The 17,077-nt window shown below is 37.3% G+C and overlaps 1 protein-coding gene across 2 annotated transcripts in view; it reads right to left on the bottom strand.

The window, feature by feature from the left end:
- Positions 1-17,077, bottom strand: part of JAKMIP2 (janus kinase and microtubule interacting protein 2) — a 1,408,623-nt gene that overhangs the window by 1,210,191 nt on the left and 181,355 nt on the right. The gene's annotated exons all lie outside the window — the stretch shown is intronic.

The following is a 17,077-nucleotide window of genomic DNA, read 5'->3' as shown; positions in this document are numbered from 1 at the left end:
GAACATATGTTCCCGTTTACTTCCTTCTTCATTGTCATACCTCCACGTTTGCTGTCTAACTGTGGAAAAATTCTCTGGAGTCTTCTTGCGGTATAAAAATATCTGTGAAAACATTTCCACACAAAAATCCTAAATCTTCTAGATTTTATTGCATATTTGGGAGAGAAATATATATCCTCCCATTGTTTTTTTTTTTTTTTTTTTTTTTTTTTTTTGTGAATTGCTTATCCAATCGCTCTTCCCAATCCTTTTTAACCTCCTCTAATTGATTCCTGTAGTTAACATGCACTATTTTATATTTTCTACTAATTATTCCTTTTTTAATGGCAGCTTCTGTTCTAGATGCTACTAAAACCTCTACCAGTTTTGGTCTTTCATTTAGGATCCCTCTATTTTATTCTCTTTGTCAGTACTCTGATATCAATCCTTGATAGGAAAGGCAATCTCTAACTTGTAGTCCAAATAAATTCGGGTCTATATTAGATCACCGAACGCTTAGGTAAGCGAATGGTGATTAATCGACCCCATGTAAGCGAAAGCTTACAAAACCGAACAGCGATTTTTTTTTTACAAGGGAAAAAAAAAATCGCTGTTCCAAAAAAAAAAAAAAAAGTAAGCACATTAAAACATGAGATTAAGTGGGGGGCTTCGCCCCCACACCCACCTACTTAAATATACCAACTCCGATACCGCACTACAGTGCCGAAAATGGCAAAGTACCAAAGTGGCCAAACAAATTCTTTCCCAGGGAAAGAATTTGCTTACCCACTGCTTCGATATTTTGCAGTTTCGGTTTTGTCAGTTTGATCAAGATGCATTCAAAAACATGCGTCTTCGGTCTGCTGATAGGAACCCATAAATTCTTGACGTATTCCCATTCTATCTTCTTTCCCTCTCTAGTTATTTGCTCCCAATACATTGGTTCCTTTGCCATTTTTCTCCAATAAATTCCAGCCCCTCTTGCCTATCTCTCTAATTACAGTCATCTCCATCAGCAGAATCTCCTTTCTCCATCCCATGTTGGCTTAGTTCTTAAGATACTTTCTGCTACTTTTCAGGTATAGTATTCTGTATGACTATTGTTATTCTCCTTAATGGCCTGCATCCAAAATCCCAGTCTCTCCTTGTTTCTTGAGCTTCCCCCCTGTTTCATCATCATCCTTTTCCACTTTGTATTATAGTTTCCTGCTTGTGCTATGTATAGGAGTCTTAACTGTGTAGCTTTGAAATTTCAAATCCAGTAATCCCAATCTGCCCTTTTCTGATGGAAGAATCAACTTATCCCACTTGACTCTTGCCATCTTCCCCTCCCAGATAAGGTCATTCAGCTCTTTATTAATTGCTATCCACAACTTCTCCTCTGGCTGATAAAAATATGCCTGGTAATTTTATTTTATTTTATTTTTATTTTACATTTGTTGACTGGGATAGTCCGACTGGATGCATGTCCATTTTCAGCGGAGGCCTGGGGAGAAAAGCTCCAAGGGTAAGCAGATACAGCATTACATAATACCAGCATTACATATTACAAACAGACTATTTACAGAGATTACATAAGTAAGCAAGTTAAACAAATTCCACAGGTTACAGTTAGTCCTGAGCACAAGTCAGGATTAAATTAAATTACACAGTAAACTGGTTAACATATTTTTACATATTCGAGTTAGCCAGGCTTGATACATTGACATAGCCAGTATAAGACTAATGGGACTAAAAAACATTTTAACTGCTTGTATCTTACTACCAATATCCACATAACAAAGCTTCCATTTTCAAGCTTTTGTATTATCTTTTGTCTAGTCTCTTCCCACATATCCTTAGCTGGTACACCAGAATCATTTTAATCCATACTCCTAAATACTGCATTTTATCATGCCCCCATAAATATAGATATTGCTGAACCAATTCATACATGGGTACATAATTTACTGCTATTGCCTTTGTTTTAGCTTCCAAGCCAAACAGCAGCCAAAGCAGCTTGAAAAAAAACTGATATAATACAAAAAGCCACAGACAGACCTTCAAAGAAGGAAAATAAAACAAATCTATGAAATAACTGAGCCACTAAAAAAGTTTATTAATCACCACACACATCAAGCGCTTTCGTCCTTACAAAATAGGACTTCTTCAGAATGTGTATACCCTCCAAACCATAACTTATACAGCAAAGTCACACCCATTAAACAATTAATCAATTATTTTCTTAAAGAAAACTTTTCCTAAAATCTTAAAATGTAACACACTGCCTTTCAACCTTAATAACATATAAGTACACTTAAAGTGACATGGAAATACATATAAAAATTGTATTGCCTACCTTTAATTACCCAAAATGCATTATTGTACAAAAATTAGTAAGACTACATTTTAACTTATTAACAATAAAAAATATATCAAACCTGGCCTGTGGAAAATACGGCCCAGACCGCAGAATCCTTTATAAACGCATTCTATGAACACCTTCAGGAATGCATGGATCATGCGATCCCAAATAAAACCAAGACCCAATCCTCCAAAGGCAGACGTCCTGTCTGGTGGACCCCAGCCATAAACAAACTATACAATAGAAGGAGGAAGCTACTAAATGATAGAGCAAAATCCCAAAAAGGGAAGGCATCACTGATCAGTATTAGCAAAAAACTACGGGCACACATAAAATTGTCTAAGGCCAGCTTCGAGAGAAAAATTGCACAGGACACTAAGGATAATCACAAGGCTTTCTTTAGTTATGTTAGGAACCTGGGTGGTAATTCCCAGATATGCTCAGAATTAGTCCAAAATGACAAAAATACACCGAACCCACAGACATTGCCAACATCCTAGCTGACAGGTTCAGCGCAAACTTTTCCCCTCCCACCAAAGGGCAAATATCTATCCCAGCAGAGTGCTGCCCCTGACATCTCAGATGCTCAGGTAAGAGCCGCCTCTCCAAAGCAAAAACACAGCATCAATGGGACCAGATGGTGTCCCGGCTCGCCCTACATGAACTCCAAGAAGAGCTAAACCCAAACATAAAACTACTGTTCAATCTCAGCCTTACTACAGGATATGTGCCCAAAGAGTGGCGTACAGCAACAGTAGTCCCTCTCCATAAAGGTGGTGCCTCAACGGATCCTGGAAACTATCGCCCCATAAGCCTGACTAGCTTGGTCTGCAAAGCTATGGAAAGGATCATCATGGACCTCATAAATAAAGATATTGGGGACCTACAAACACTGGATCCTACCCAGTTCGGCTTTGTTAAGGGCAGATCCTGCCTCTTAAACCTGGTTGATTTCTTTGAAACAGTCACCAAGGCCATTGACGAGGGGAAGGTGGTCCAGACAGCCTACCTGGACCTCACAAAAGCCTTCGATACAATACCCCACTCGGGCATTATAGATAAGCTCACCAGCTTAAATATAAACCCCTATGTCACTAGATGGATTGCAAACTGGCTCAAGGACAGAACCCACATGGTTAGAATTGCTGGAGCCATGTCAGACTCCAAACCAGTTACAAGTGGTGACCCACAAGGCTCAGTCCTGGGACCTCTCTTGTTCGGTATATATTTCTTGGAGGTACAGGCCAACACGGAAGGACTGTGGCTGACCAAGTTTGCAGATGACTGCAAACTGGCCATAATCGACTCTCCAGTCGACACAAGCATCCTCCAAAAGGGCCTCATAGAAACAGACAACTGGTGCCAGAGCCATGGCCTCAAGCTAAATACCAAAAAGTGTATAGTCATCCCCTTGGCAAAACAAAGTGCCCACAAATTACCACATAGGTGGTAATCCATTAAGTACAGAAGAAGTAATTAGGGACCTGGGGACCCAAGTTGATAGCAATCTCTCATTTGACAACCACGTGCCCAAAGTGGTTAGAAAAACATTTTATATAGCCCACCTAATCATGAAGGGATTCACATCTAGATCAGGGGACGTCATCGTGCCCCTTTACTCATCCCTCATCAGGCCCATAATTGAGTACAATGCCCCTTTTGGGATGTACCTTACCAGACACCTGCAGCAACTGGAAAGACCCCAAAAGTACCTCACCAAGAGGATCAAAGGGCTCAAACAGATGCCATATGCTGCCCGGTTAAAGAAACTCCAGCTCTACTCAGTGGCATACCACCTGTTCAGAGGCGATCTGTGCCTGACGTATAAAGCCATGTCCAACCCGGAATTAATGGACATGCTGCACCTCAGAAAATCCAAATCCCATCGAGCTACGCTTGAGAGACTTGAACCTCAGCACTGAAATAAATAGGACATGCTGGAGGGACAGATTCATAACCCAGAGGCTCCCTTCACTCTGGAATAAAATCCCAGTCCAGGTTAGGCAGAGTCCCTCATTGACTCTCTTCAAGAGGAATCTTGATGAGTGGATGGGAGATCGTAGGTTTACCCCGGGTATCACTTCTGTGTCACTGTTAGACAGAGGCACAGTATACTAACCTCGAAAAAGGGCATAGCAAAATAAATTTAAAATGGGTGGCGAAAGCCAAACACATTCTGGCTAGGCTTATAAATGCCCTAGGGCAGATAGCCTAGTATGAACCTATGAACCTATAACCATCTTTTACAAATTTAATGCACTGTTCTTTAAAATGGGGAGGACTGAAAGGTTTTCATTAATTCCAGGTGAGTTTGTAGCATTTAACTTTATTTGCCACTGTAACTCCTTAACTTCTAACTCCAGTCCCCACCAACCACCCCTGAGGTTATAAGGGACCACTTCCAAAATACCAAAACAAAACTTTGTAAAGCCCTGGCATACCAAAGTATGTTTAAACAATGAGTTGTTAGGACTAGCTTTCAAAATGGCATAAAGATGTCCATAAATTCTCTTTTTTAATTGCCTGTTGGTCTTTCCCACATAATAAAAACACATTGGTCACATACTGCTTTATAAACTAAACCTTTAGTATTACAATTACCATTCTTTACCTTAATATAAAAGGGTATACCTTTAAGGTTTGAACTTTGTCCAACCAATATATAGGGACATTGCTTGCATGTTCCACATTGGGTTGTACCCTTTAAAGAAGGGAAGACTTTAATCTTACCATATTCAAATATGTACTTACACTTTTTACTTGTTTTGTAAACAAAATGTGGTTCATAACCTATAACTTCCATCAATTCTGTATTTCCTTTGAAAATACCCGAATTCTTTGTAATTATATCCATAATTTCCCTTGCTCCTGCCCCGATTGGGATCACCATGATCCTATTATAGTTGTGTGTTAAATTTATCTTTCTGTTAAAACTGTCTGCAAAATTCTTATCACCTAAAAGTGGTTTATACTTTAATCCCCACCCCAAGGTCACCTCATCAATGGTGTCACATATCAGAGATTTAAGATATCCCCTCTCTTGAAACATGTACACAATTTTACTAACTTCTTATTTAAAATTATCAAAGTTGGAGCACATCCTGGCCACCCTAACAATTTCTCCTTTAAGAATATTCCTTTTGGTAAACCTAGGATGATTGCTCTGGAAATCCAGATAACTGTTTGTCTTTGTTCTATGGAAAGATAAAAATGGAACAACCTGGTCAATTTATAGATTATCTTAATGTTACACCATACTATAAAAACACCATACTTTAAATTTACCTTTACATTTTCAGAGGTTAGTATTGATTATCTAGACACAATCTTGTCTAAATATAAAGGTAATAGTACATTTGTGTCTAAGGTATTCAGGAAGGATACATTTTCCAACAGTTATTTGGATTTCCACAGCAATCATCCTAGGTTTACCAAAAGGAATATTTTTAAAGGACAACTTGCTATGGTGGCCGGGGTGTGCTCCAACTTTGACAATTTTAAATAAGAAGTTAGTAAAATTATGGACATGTTTCAAGAGAGGGGATATCCTGAATCTTTGATACGTGACACCATTGACGAGGTGACCTCAGGGTGGGGACTAAAGTATAAACCACTTTTAGGTTATAAGAATTTTCCAGACAGTGTTAATACTAAGATAAATTCAGCACAAAACTATAATAGGAGTTTGGTGATCCCATTCGGGGCAGGAGCAATGGAAGTTAAGGATATAATTACAAAGAACTGGGCTGTTTTCAAAGGAAATCCAGAATTGATAGAAGATATAGGTTAGGAATCACATTTTGTTTATAAAACAAGTAAAAATTGTAAGTACCTATTTGAATATGGTAGAATTGAAGTTTTCCTTTATTTAAAGGGTACAACCCAATGTGGAACATGCAAGGAATGTTCCAATATATTGGTTGGGCAAAGTTTAAACCTTCAAGGTATACCCTTTTCTATTAAGATAAAAAATGGTAATTGTAATACTAAAGGTTTAGTTTATATAGCAGTATGTGACAAATGTGTTTTTTATTATGTGGGAAAGACTGAGAGGCAATTAAAAAAGAGAATTTATGGACATCTTTTTGCCATTTTGAAAGCCATTTCTAACAATTCATTGTTTAAACATATTTTGGTATGCCAGGGTTTTACAAAGTTTTGTTTTGGTATTTTGGAAGTGGTCCCTTATAATCCCAGAGGTGGTTGGTGGGGACTGGAGTTAGAAATTAAGGAGTTTCAGTGGCAAATAAAGTTAAATGCTACAAACTCACCTGGAATTAATGAGAACAGTTCCATTCTCCCCATTTAAAGAAGAGGGTATTAGATTTGTAAGAGATGGTTATACTATTAGGTTTGAGCTATTTTTTATTGTTAATAAGTTAAAATGTAGTCTTACTAATTTTTTAAACAATAATAACACATTTTGGGTAATTAAGGGTAGCAATACCATTGGTTTAAATGTATTTCCATGTGATTTTAAGTGTACTTATATGTTATTAAGGTTGAAAGGCAGTATGTAAGTTTTATATTTTAAGATTTTAGGAAAAGTTTTCTTTAAGAAAATGATTAATTGTTTAATGGGTGTGACTTTGCTATATAAGTTATGGTTTGGATGGTTTTGCACATTCTGAAGAAGTTATATTTTGTAAGGATGAAATCACTTGACGTGTATGGTGATTAATAAACTTTTTTGATGGCTCAATTATTTCATAAATTAATTTTATTCTCCTGCTTTAAGGTCTGTCTGTGGATTTTTGTATTATATCTTTGTTTTAGCTTCATTAATTTTGTATCCCAAAAAGATTTGAAACTGTCTCAAAATGTTCCACAACAATGTAATATCTCTTTCTGGTTTTGTCAGGTATAGCATAATATTATCTGCAAACAGAACCAGCTTTTCTTGACTACCATACAAATTATATCCTTGAATTTTGGAGTCCCTTATTTTATTTGCTAATGGTTCTAACTATAATGCAAATAACAAAGGGGAAAGAGGTCACTCCTGCCTGCTTCCTCTGCTCAAGCAGAAATTATCAGAAAGAATCCCACCCACTTTAATTTTCACATTTGATCCCTCAAATATCCTCCTAATCAACGTTATAATTTTTTCAGGAAATGCACATGCTTCCATTGCCCTGCTCATAAAGTCCCAGCTTACTCTGTCAAATGCTTTATCTGCATCAAGACCCACCAACAACAGTGGTATTTTCTTGCATTCTGCTTCCCTCTGGATCATCAACGTTCTGTATATGTTGTCAGATGTTTGCCTCCCCTCCACAAAACCACATTGATCTATAGCTATCAATTTTGGCATTACTTTTGCCATTCTTTTAGGCATTATAGACATGAACACCTTATAATCATGGTTTAGTATTGAAATGGGGCTATATGAAGCTGTACCTGATGGATCTTTACCCTCTTTAGGTATTACAGCTACCTCTGCTTTCTTCCAGGATGTCAATACTTCTTCTCCTCTTAAAATACTGTTTTTCCTCCTAGCTTCCAAGCTTCCATAGGAATGTCATCTATTGCTGGGGACTTTCCTGTAAATTGGTTATAGGTCACAATTTTTATATCATCTCCTCCTATCCTAACTGTTAGTAATTGAGCCTCAGCTGTCTCTAACCTTTGCATATTTAATTCTTCCATAAACATTTCCATTTGTATCTTTTCCTGATTGCCATATTTCTCTGCTTTATACAGACTTTCATAGTGTTTCCAAAATATTTCTAATACCTCTACAGGATCTTGTTACCTTCCTTGTTATAGGCTCCCTATGCTTGGCGACAGCCCTTTCTACTTTCTGTTGACTGAGTTGTGCTAAATGATTTTGCGCTCTAATGTTATTGTCAAAAAACAGTTGCTTAACAGCAATCTTTCTAAACTCGTGCATATTATTAAGGTAATCCCTTATTCTCTGCTTAGCATTTTGGAGCTGATCCTCTTCTTATTATGCGAGATTCCCCTTATTCTAAAATATTTTGACATTTATTAGTTCCTCTAAATAATTCTTGTTACTTCTTAACCATGGCTCCCTTTCTTTTATTTCCACCCTATTTTTAAACTACATCTTAATTTTATCCCACTCCCTACCTATATTTTTAGAAGTAATTTCTATCCTCTCAAATAGCTCCTGAATAATCTCAACTACCCATTCCTTAAATTCCTCTCTTTTTAACAGATAGTTGGAAACTCACCATCGTCTCATTTTTATTTCATTCCGCTGTTTTTATTTTAGTTATTATTGGCGCATTGTCTAAAATAGTTATTAGGTGCAACACCTTCAATTAAATACACATGTTCCTGTGAAATGTAAAGTCTGTCTAGCCTAGCCCAGTTTTTTATATCTTGGGAAATAATATGTAAATTCATTCCGAACTCCTATTACTGAATTCATATCGTCCATGCCACATATTTGCATAAATTATTTCAAATATCTATCCTCCTTTGTTATACTTTCACTTCAGTACCCCCCTGACACATCTTCACTGCTACAAATCAAATTCCAGTCTGATTAGCACTATGAATCTGTCATTATTATCTTTTTTGTCCTCTTCTATCATTATTGGAGCAATTCTTGCCATTAATATATGTAGTCCTCTTTTCCTCTGTTGCAGATATTCTGCTGAATAACCATCCTGAAAACCTTTCTGTATCAAACTCACATGTTCAGTTCTTTCCAAGTGTGTTTCCTATAACATAACTATTTGCACTATACATTTTTTAATTTAGTTCACTATTCTTTCTTTTTTGTATTTATCTGTGAGACCATTGACATTTAAAGACATTACAGAAAGCATCATTGTATTAAAAAACTATTATTCCCACCTTTTATGTATAATGGGTCTATGGTCGTGCATCAAAAAATATTACAGCAAATGGCTACTAATCGAATGTTAAACAGCAAAAGTTTAACGTTCAGAAAAAAATTAACAATGAAAAATAATTCATCGAATAGCTATAGTTGGCCAGCATGCACCCCCTCACAGCCTTTCAACTATATATATCAATTCCAAGATCAAACTACAGTGGGGAATAGGGCAAATTTTAAAAAGTTCCCTTCACTTACCTTATGCATTGCAGTACTTCCTGGTTGTTGGCCAACTGTGGCCATTTGATGAACTATTTTTCACTGTTAAGTATATTCAAAACATTAAACTTTCACGGTTTAATGTTCAATTAGTAGCCATTCACTGTAATGTTTTTTTTCAGTGAGTGAACAAAGATCCATGTATAACACCTTTTGTGTTAAATGTTTAGTTCCAGCTTTTGTGTTACATGAATACACTGTTTGGCAGGTTGAACAAAAGTAATTTCTTGCCATATCTTTTTCAGCATATGTCACATCTTACAAAATGATTTCTTTTATTGAAAGCCATCAAACAAAATAAAAAACAAAGCTTCAGTACCCCCAAAAAACTATTAATATAATACTAACAAGCAAACCTATGTACATCTTCAAATATTGAAATTTTACCCTCTAAATATGAACAAATGTCCCAAACTGACAGCTACACTTATAGATATAAGTTAACCTAAAATAAAGGTTATCCGTGCTAAGACGCATGGTGCAGCCTGTGCTTCTACTAAGTGCTAACTGGTTTTGTGTCATCTTTATAGCTCTCCCAGCTGAGAAAACCTCAGAATGCATTCAGAGAACATTATCTCCTAGCCACTGTCTCTTTTCTTTTTTCCCTCTAGCCAATCACTGTCCAACAGAGTATAGCCAATTTCTCTTTATTAGATTGTTTCCATGGAGACATAAGAACCAGACAGCCAATTTCTCCATATCAGATTGTTTCCATGGAGACATGAGGGCTGGATACAGTCTGCTACTAAGTATACATTCATTTGCTAGAAAAAGACCTGATAATATTTGATTGTCTTTTTCACATACTTGCTTTCTCTTAAAACTTGCTACTAAAGCAATGTTGTTGTTCTTCTTTCAATGTTTCCCTGTTAAGGGGCGCCACAGCAGAACTCTGGTCCATTAATGATTGGCAGTAGATTTTTTATAGGTGCCGAGGTGCCAGCCCGACACCCAACCTTCAATGAAGGTACACCCATTCTACGCATGTCTTTCGAATGCCATTCTACCGCAGGGAGGACATGCAGACTCCACACAGAAGGTGCTCCAGCTGAGAATCGAATGGGAGAGCCTCTTGCTGTGAGGCAACAATGCTACCACTGCCATGGCTTACTAAGGTCCTTAATCCAGTCATTCCTCAATGCAAGAATGAGAAAAAAACACATTAATTTTTCTTTTGTCATTCTCTTTTAACATAATTTTTTTTACATTGCAATGCCTACATTTCTTAAAACTGAACAAAAAGAAAGAGAAAAGGGAGAACAGAAGGGAAAAAGCAACAACAGTACCAGTTTACAATCCCCCTTACACTTAGTAATAAATGCATGCAAAGAACACCGTACACCAAAAAATAATTCTATTAAGAAAGAAAAAAAAATTATTTACTTACAGTTAACATTTTACCCTCTCTTCCCCTCCCCAAAGCATTTTTCTGAACATGAATGACATGAAGTAGGGCATATACTTTAGAGCCCCCACAAGTCCAAACAATTCAGAAAAATTCCAATATTTCCAGATTTTCTTATTCTATCATAATTCACAAATAAAATTACTGCATTGTAATCCCACATTGTTATTTTTTATGACTATTCATCTCCATCTCACAACTCACTCCTCTGCTTCATTTTCCAACATACTATTGATTCTTCTAGTCAACTCTTTAGCTCCCTTCCTTCTCTCCAACATTTTCCATTAAAACAGTGCAAAAGGTTTCATAAATACAGTTTCTCTGTGGTCTTTATTACCAGAAGAACAAGAAGCAAAATCTCCTTCTATTTCACAGCTCACTTTTTTTGGACATACTTTTGTAGTTCCCCCTTAGAATATACTTCATCAAAAAATGATTTTGTCCCTCCAGGGAAAAATACCTTGAAGACAGCTGGGTACAGCAGTTTGAATCTCACACCTGTGTCTTGACATTCCCTGAATAGTGGAATGAATTTACTCTTCTGCCTTGTGTACAATGAGTATTTATTCTGCACAAGCACTCTGCTGTCTCCCACTTTTAGTATTTTGTCTTTCTACCACAGTTTTATCAGAATCAACTCCTTTTGCTGGTAGGATTGCATCTTTACTATCAAAGGTCTAGGTTGCTTTCTCATAGCCAGATTTGGAGCATGCACATGATGTGTCCTTTTAACTAACAACTCCTGCTGTGGAATACCAGTCCATTTGCTTATTTGTGCTTTCACGAAATTAATGCAATCTGTTCCATCCATCTTCTCTAGTATAGCTGCAAATCTCAGGTTTTTCTATGTACTCTGTCCTCTAAGTCATTTTTTAAACATCTCTTCCTGAGAAGTCTCATATTCAGCCAGCCTTTTCATCTCAACCTCTGATTTTTGCAGCTTTAACACCTCCTCTGAATATCTGTTTAAAGCTTCTTCCATTTTTTTCCAGACTTTTGTTGTTTGCATTGATATACTCAATGTTTTGTTTATTTGAACCAGGTCTGTGTACAGTTGTCTTATATCTTCCTGTACGTTACTGGAAGTCATGTGTGGGGGTTGTATTATATTTTGCTGAACAGTTGCAGAACTTTACCCAGTCAGTGTTTCTTCCTCACTTTTTGTAGCTGATTTTTTTTTCCAGGTGTTCTGTACTTCTTTTTTCCTGGCACCCAGGCAGTAGACTTAATAGCCAGTTACTGAAATTTATCCATAAACACAAAAGTCTACCAGCCTTCTCTGTTGAGTTTATGTTTTCACACTGGAAGAGCTAGAGTCAAGCTGCTACTCAATGTGCATCCATCTTGGAAGTCCCAAATAGTCCATTTAGTTGTTCCAAATAACAGCTAGTGCAAGCATTTAAAGTATGCATTCTTATTTATGTGTATATATGTGTATTAATCAAGTTGGAAAGATGCATGTTATTATTATTTATTTGATATTTGTCAACCAGGATAGTTCAACTGTGCTAGTGCCCTTTTTCAGCAAAGGCCCTGGGAGAAAAGTTCCACAATACAATTAAGCACAAATTACAGAAATTCACTTAATATACAATAACAATACAAAAAATTTCAGGATTGCAGTATAGGACAAAAAAATATACAATAGAGTAAATGAGCAGGCATTCTTTTAGGTACAACTTAAAAAATCAGTAGGAAATATATTTAGTATAAGATATTTATCTTGAGGCAGATAGTGACAATAAGTTAGCAAAAAGAAAATACCATAAGGATAGTCCTGCATAGAGAACAGCAATAGTGTGTGAGAGTGTTAATTATGAGGCAGTTGCAGGTGGAATTTAAGCATCATGTTACCAGAAGTTAGGAAAAGAATGATTAGAAGTAGGTGACTGTTAATTTGTTAGGTAGATAAAGAGGGTGAGGGGAGGAACAGGAAATGAGAGGAAAGAAGGCAAAGTGGGAGGAGAGGGAAGGGTTGAAGTAGGGTGATTGCAGAGACAAGACCAGGTGCTTTTTAAGTAATTTATAAGAGTTTTCTTGAATTAATGGACATGGGAAATGTTTCTGAGGGTCAGAGGACGCTTGTTCCATGATAGAGCAGGACGGTAGCTTCAGAGATTCTGTCCAATAGATTTTCTAGGCTTGTGAATCTGTAAGAGACATTGATCAGAGATTCTGAGGGATCGAGAGGGGGTTGTAGAGGAAGACAAGAGAGGACAGGTTAGGGCAGAAGGAGGGCTTGTTCAGGATAGAATGAATGATTAGAAGTTGCATAAATAAGAGTTGACTGGGAAACTCAAGCCAGTTGAAAGTGCTGAGAGCATGACAGTGGTGTGATTTTAAGGGCAGATAAGCCGCAAACCTTGCTACTTTGTTGTAGGTAGTTTCTAGTGTGGAGAGCAGAGAGGACTGCAGGTTAGTTAAGATTTGTGAGCCATAAAATAGGTGAGGGAGAAGGTAAGCTTGGGCTTCTGAAATTCTGGAGCTGGGTGTGAAGAATCTTTTATTTCAGTACAGAAGGCCAAGCTTTTGGTGGGTTTTATTGATACAGTGATGTACATGGAGGTCAAATTTAAGTTGGTCATCTATGATTGCTCCAAGGAGTTTGGTGTGGTTGTCAGCTGTTATAGTGGTGTTGTTAAGGGAAGAGATAGTGAAGAAGGATTTAATATGTTAGAGGGATTTAAGGAGGAAAATAAGAAGTTTAGTCTTTTTAGGGTTAAGTATAAGCTGCTTGTCAGAAAGCCATTTTTCAATGAAGTTAAAAGATGTTTGTGTCAGGGTGAGTAGATCAGAGGGGTTGTCAGCACTGGAGATGATTGAGGAGTCATCTGCATATTGTATGAGGGATGACTGAGGACAGGAAGAGTGAATTTGGTTAGTAAAGATGTTAAAGAGAAGGGGGCCTAGAACTGAGCCTTGTGGGATGCTCATTTTGATGGAGAGATAGGGGGATAGAACAGACAGCCATTTGACAGACTGCTATCTATGTGTGAGGTAGCTGTTAAACCAGGAGATAGTTGGTGGGGAGAGATTAAGATGAGACAGTTTGCAGAGGAGGATGGAGTGAGAGACAGAGTCAAAGGCAGGACACAAGTTTATTATTGTCTCTGGCAAGGGTGATGGAGTTTGTAAAGGAAATTAGTTCAGTAGAGGTGCTGTGGTGGGGAGGAAGCCATGCTGGATACAGGTGTGCAGGTTTTCTCATGTGAGATAGGCCATGATTTGTTTATGAACACACTGTTCAAGAATTTTAGAGAGGGGGAGAGTATGGCAAAGGGTCGATGATTAGAGAGCTCTACTGAATTTCTGCCTTTGTGTATTGGTATGATATGGAATTTTTTTCCAAACAGTTGGGACGGTGGATTCTGTGATTAAGTGGTTTATGAGGATGGAGATTGGGTATGCCTTTAGAAATAGAGGTGCTAAGTTATCAGCTGACAGGTAGCATGGTTTGTGTTTGGGAAGTAGCCTTTTGATACAACTGGTTGGGATAGGTTTTAATGAGAATGGTCTGTTTTGTATAAGGGGGGTGGTGGGTGGTGAGGAGTTGGTAGGGTTAGTAGTTTGCACAAGTTTGCTGATGACATCAATAAAGTATGAATTGAAGATGGATGCAGTTTCTTGGGGGGGGGGTTTAGGGCAGGGGTTGGGAACTGAATGATTACCGGGTTAGAGAATTTGGTTAATAGTATTCCAGAATTTTTGGGATTTCTTTGGTCAGTAGTTAGGAGTGTGTGATACAAGTTCTTTTTATCAATGTTAATCTGTTTTTGGTTAGGTTTCAAAATTCTCTATATTTTTGGAGATGTGTACGAGATTTAGTCTTAATCCAGAGTTTCCAGGCAGAATTTCTTTTATGGATGAGAGACTGGGTAGACTGTGCATCAAGGAGAACAGCGTGAGTTGACCCTGACTGTTCTGAAAGGAGCAAGGGTGTTAAGTGTATTTATAAAGATGGAGTTGAATTAAAGAAGAGCTTTATCAAGAGGGAGGGATGAAAGGCAGGACCAGTCAATTGTGGAGAGATAATTATTGAAAGTATCAGGGTTAAAGTTTGTTAGCTTTCTGCATTCCTTAAGTTTGTGAGGTCGAGAAAGAAGTGGGGGAGTATCTTAGGACACATATATTATGCAAAAAATACCCTTTATATCCCCCAGCTGATAATATTAGTACACAACAGGAAATTCTACACTGGACTTAATCTTCCATTCTACACAAAACAATAATATTGGGGAACATGAACATAAAATGGCTTGATCTTACATCAACTTCCCCTAAATCCAGTATAAACTTGCTTGGCTTTAAACAACTTTTATAAAGTCCAACATACCATATCAAAAACTCAAGTACCCTTGCAGAATGCATCTTAATAGCTGATCCTACTAAACCTATTTTCTAAGGCAGTCTGCTAAACTCTCTCAGTGATCATCTGCCTTTCTTTACCAGACATATATTCAAAACCTACCAAAACAAGTCTATAATTAACTAACTTCAGTCTGTGTACATTCAGTAACATACTCTCCTCAATTAATTAGTATGTACAAACCCCCCACCAACAAAGCTATAACAAAACGTAATCCAACCTTCCTTATTATTCTGAACAAATTAGCACCACAGAAATAAAAGAATAAAAACAAATGATGCACCTCGATAAACCAATACTGCAAGAAAACATACTTAAGTTAGAGATAAAGCCTGGAAAAACTAGCAGACAACTAAAGCCCACAAAATCTCCAGTACTGCAAAAAAACCTTCACGGTGAGGCAAAACATATAAATAAATAAATAATCACTGACAAAAAAACATACTAAAATAAATTCCAGAACACTAGCAAAAATGATCCAGAGAAATGCTTGTCAACCATTAAATAAATACTGCAGTCAGGACAAAAATACAGTCTCATTCCCAAGTAGTACTTCATTATACACTACCAAACAGTTAAGCAAGTATTCTATAGACAGTATAGCCTCCATTATGAATTATTTTAGTCTCACCAATCCATTTCATGCTAAGCAACCACAATCCTGTAGAGCTACTTTTACCCTGCAACCAATACCCACAGTCTATATAAAACAACTCTTGAGCAAACTAAAAATCTACTCTACTTAGCTGATAACTTACCTAGTGAATTCCTTAAAATGACACCAAGTTTTATATCCTAGACTGTGTCTGTTCTTAAAAATAGATCTATTCAAGAATCCTACATCTCCAAATTATGGAAAAAAATACATACTATCCCCATTCATAAAGGTTGAAATTCAACAGACATTGCAAATTTCAGACCAACACCAATCCTATCCCCTCTTTTAAACATGCTAGAAAAGTGCATCCATAAGCAACTTCTGCAATACCTCACTCAGGAACAACTTTTAACTCCTACCAAACATGTTTTTCAGCCTTCCCATAGTACCAGTACAGCTCTATTAGCATTTACTGATTCAGTCAACAAAGCAAGATAGTGATAAATTAGTTTCTGCCTTATTCCTTGATCTAGCAATGGTCTTTCACACAATCTGTCATGCTAAATTCTTGACATAAATGCACTTACTTGGCTCAACATCAGATAACCTTAATTGGTTCAAACATTACCTCAAAGACAGATGGCAATCAGTAAAACGCCAATCCTAACTTTCACCCTATCTCCCGGTCACTACTGGTGTTCACAAGGATCTATCCTTGGTCCTTCCTTCTGTAACATTCTTACCAAATCACTCCATACATGCATACAACAAGCCTCTCAAATACAGTATGCAGAAGACTCAACATATGTACATCTAATGACTGTGCACACCTTCAACAAATTAATCATGAATAATTTACTACGACCAAAAAATAGCTACAAAACTAACTCATCGCCACCCCCAAAAAGACAAACCCCAGGATTCACGAAGCCTCAGTGTAAGAGTTATAACTCTTACACGGAGGCTGCAGTTAAACTGAGTGATGTCAGCATGCTCTGCATATTCATGAGAGCATGCTGAATCACACCCAAGTCGAACACGGCCGTGTAAGACAGTAGGGGGCGTGTCCGTAGGCTGAGCCCTGCAAGTGGACACGCCCCCAGAAGTCTAAAAGTGCCCAAAGTACACACCCACAACAGAGTCCACGGAAATGTGAATAAACACAACACAACACATGCCCCTACAGACTATTAAACATAAAAGAAATATCAATGTACATGTAATATTTTTTTTAAATTGTAAAGATGTTTAACCGTGAGTGCGCTCGTTTGCGCGGGCGTGCCCGTGAAGAGCTA

The sequence above is a fragment of the Protopterus annectens genome, chromosome 4.part0, assembly GCF_019279795.1.
Source record: "Protopterus annectens isolate FY-2018-M chromosome 4.part0, PAN1.0, whole genome shotgun sequence".
NCBI lineage: Eukaryota > Metazoa > Chordata > Ceratodontiformes > Protopteridae > Protopterus > Protopterus annectens.
The sequence above is the reverse complement of the archived record's forward strand: the minus strand, read 5'-3'. Positions and strand labels throughout refer to the sequence as shown.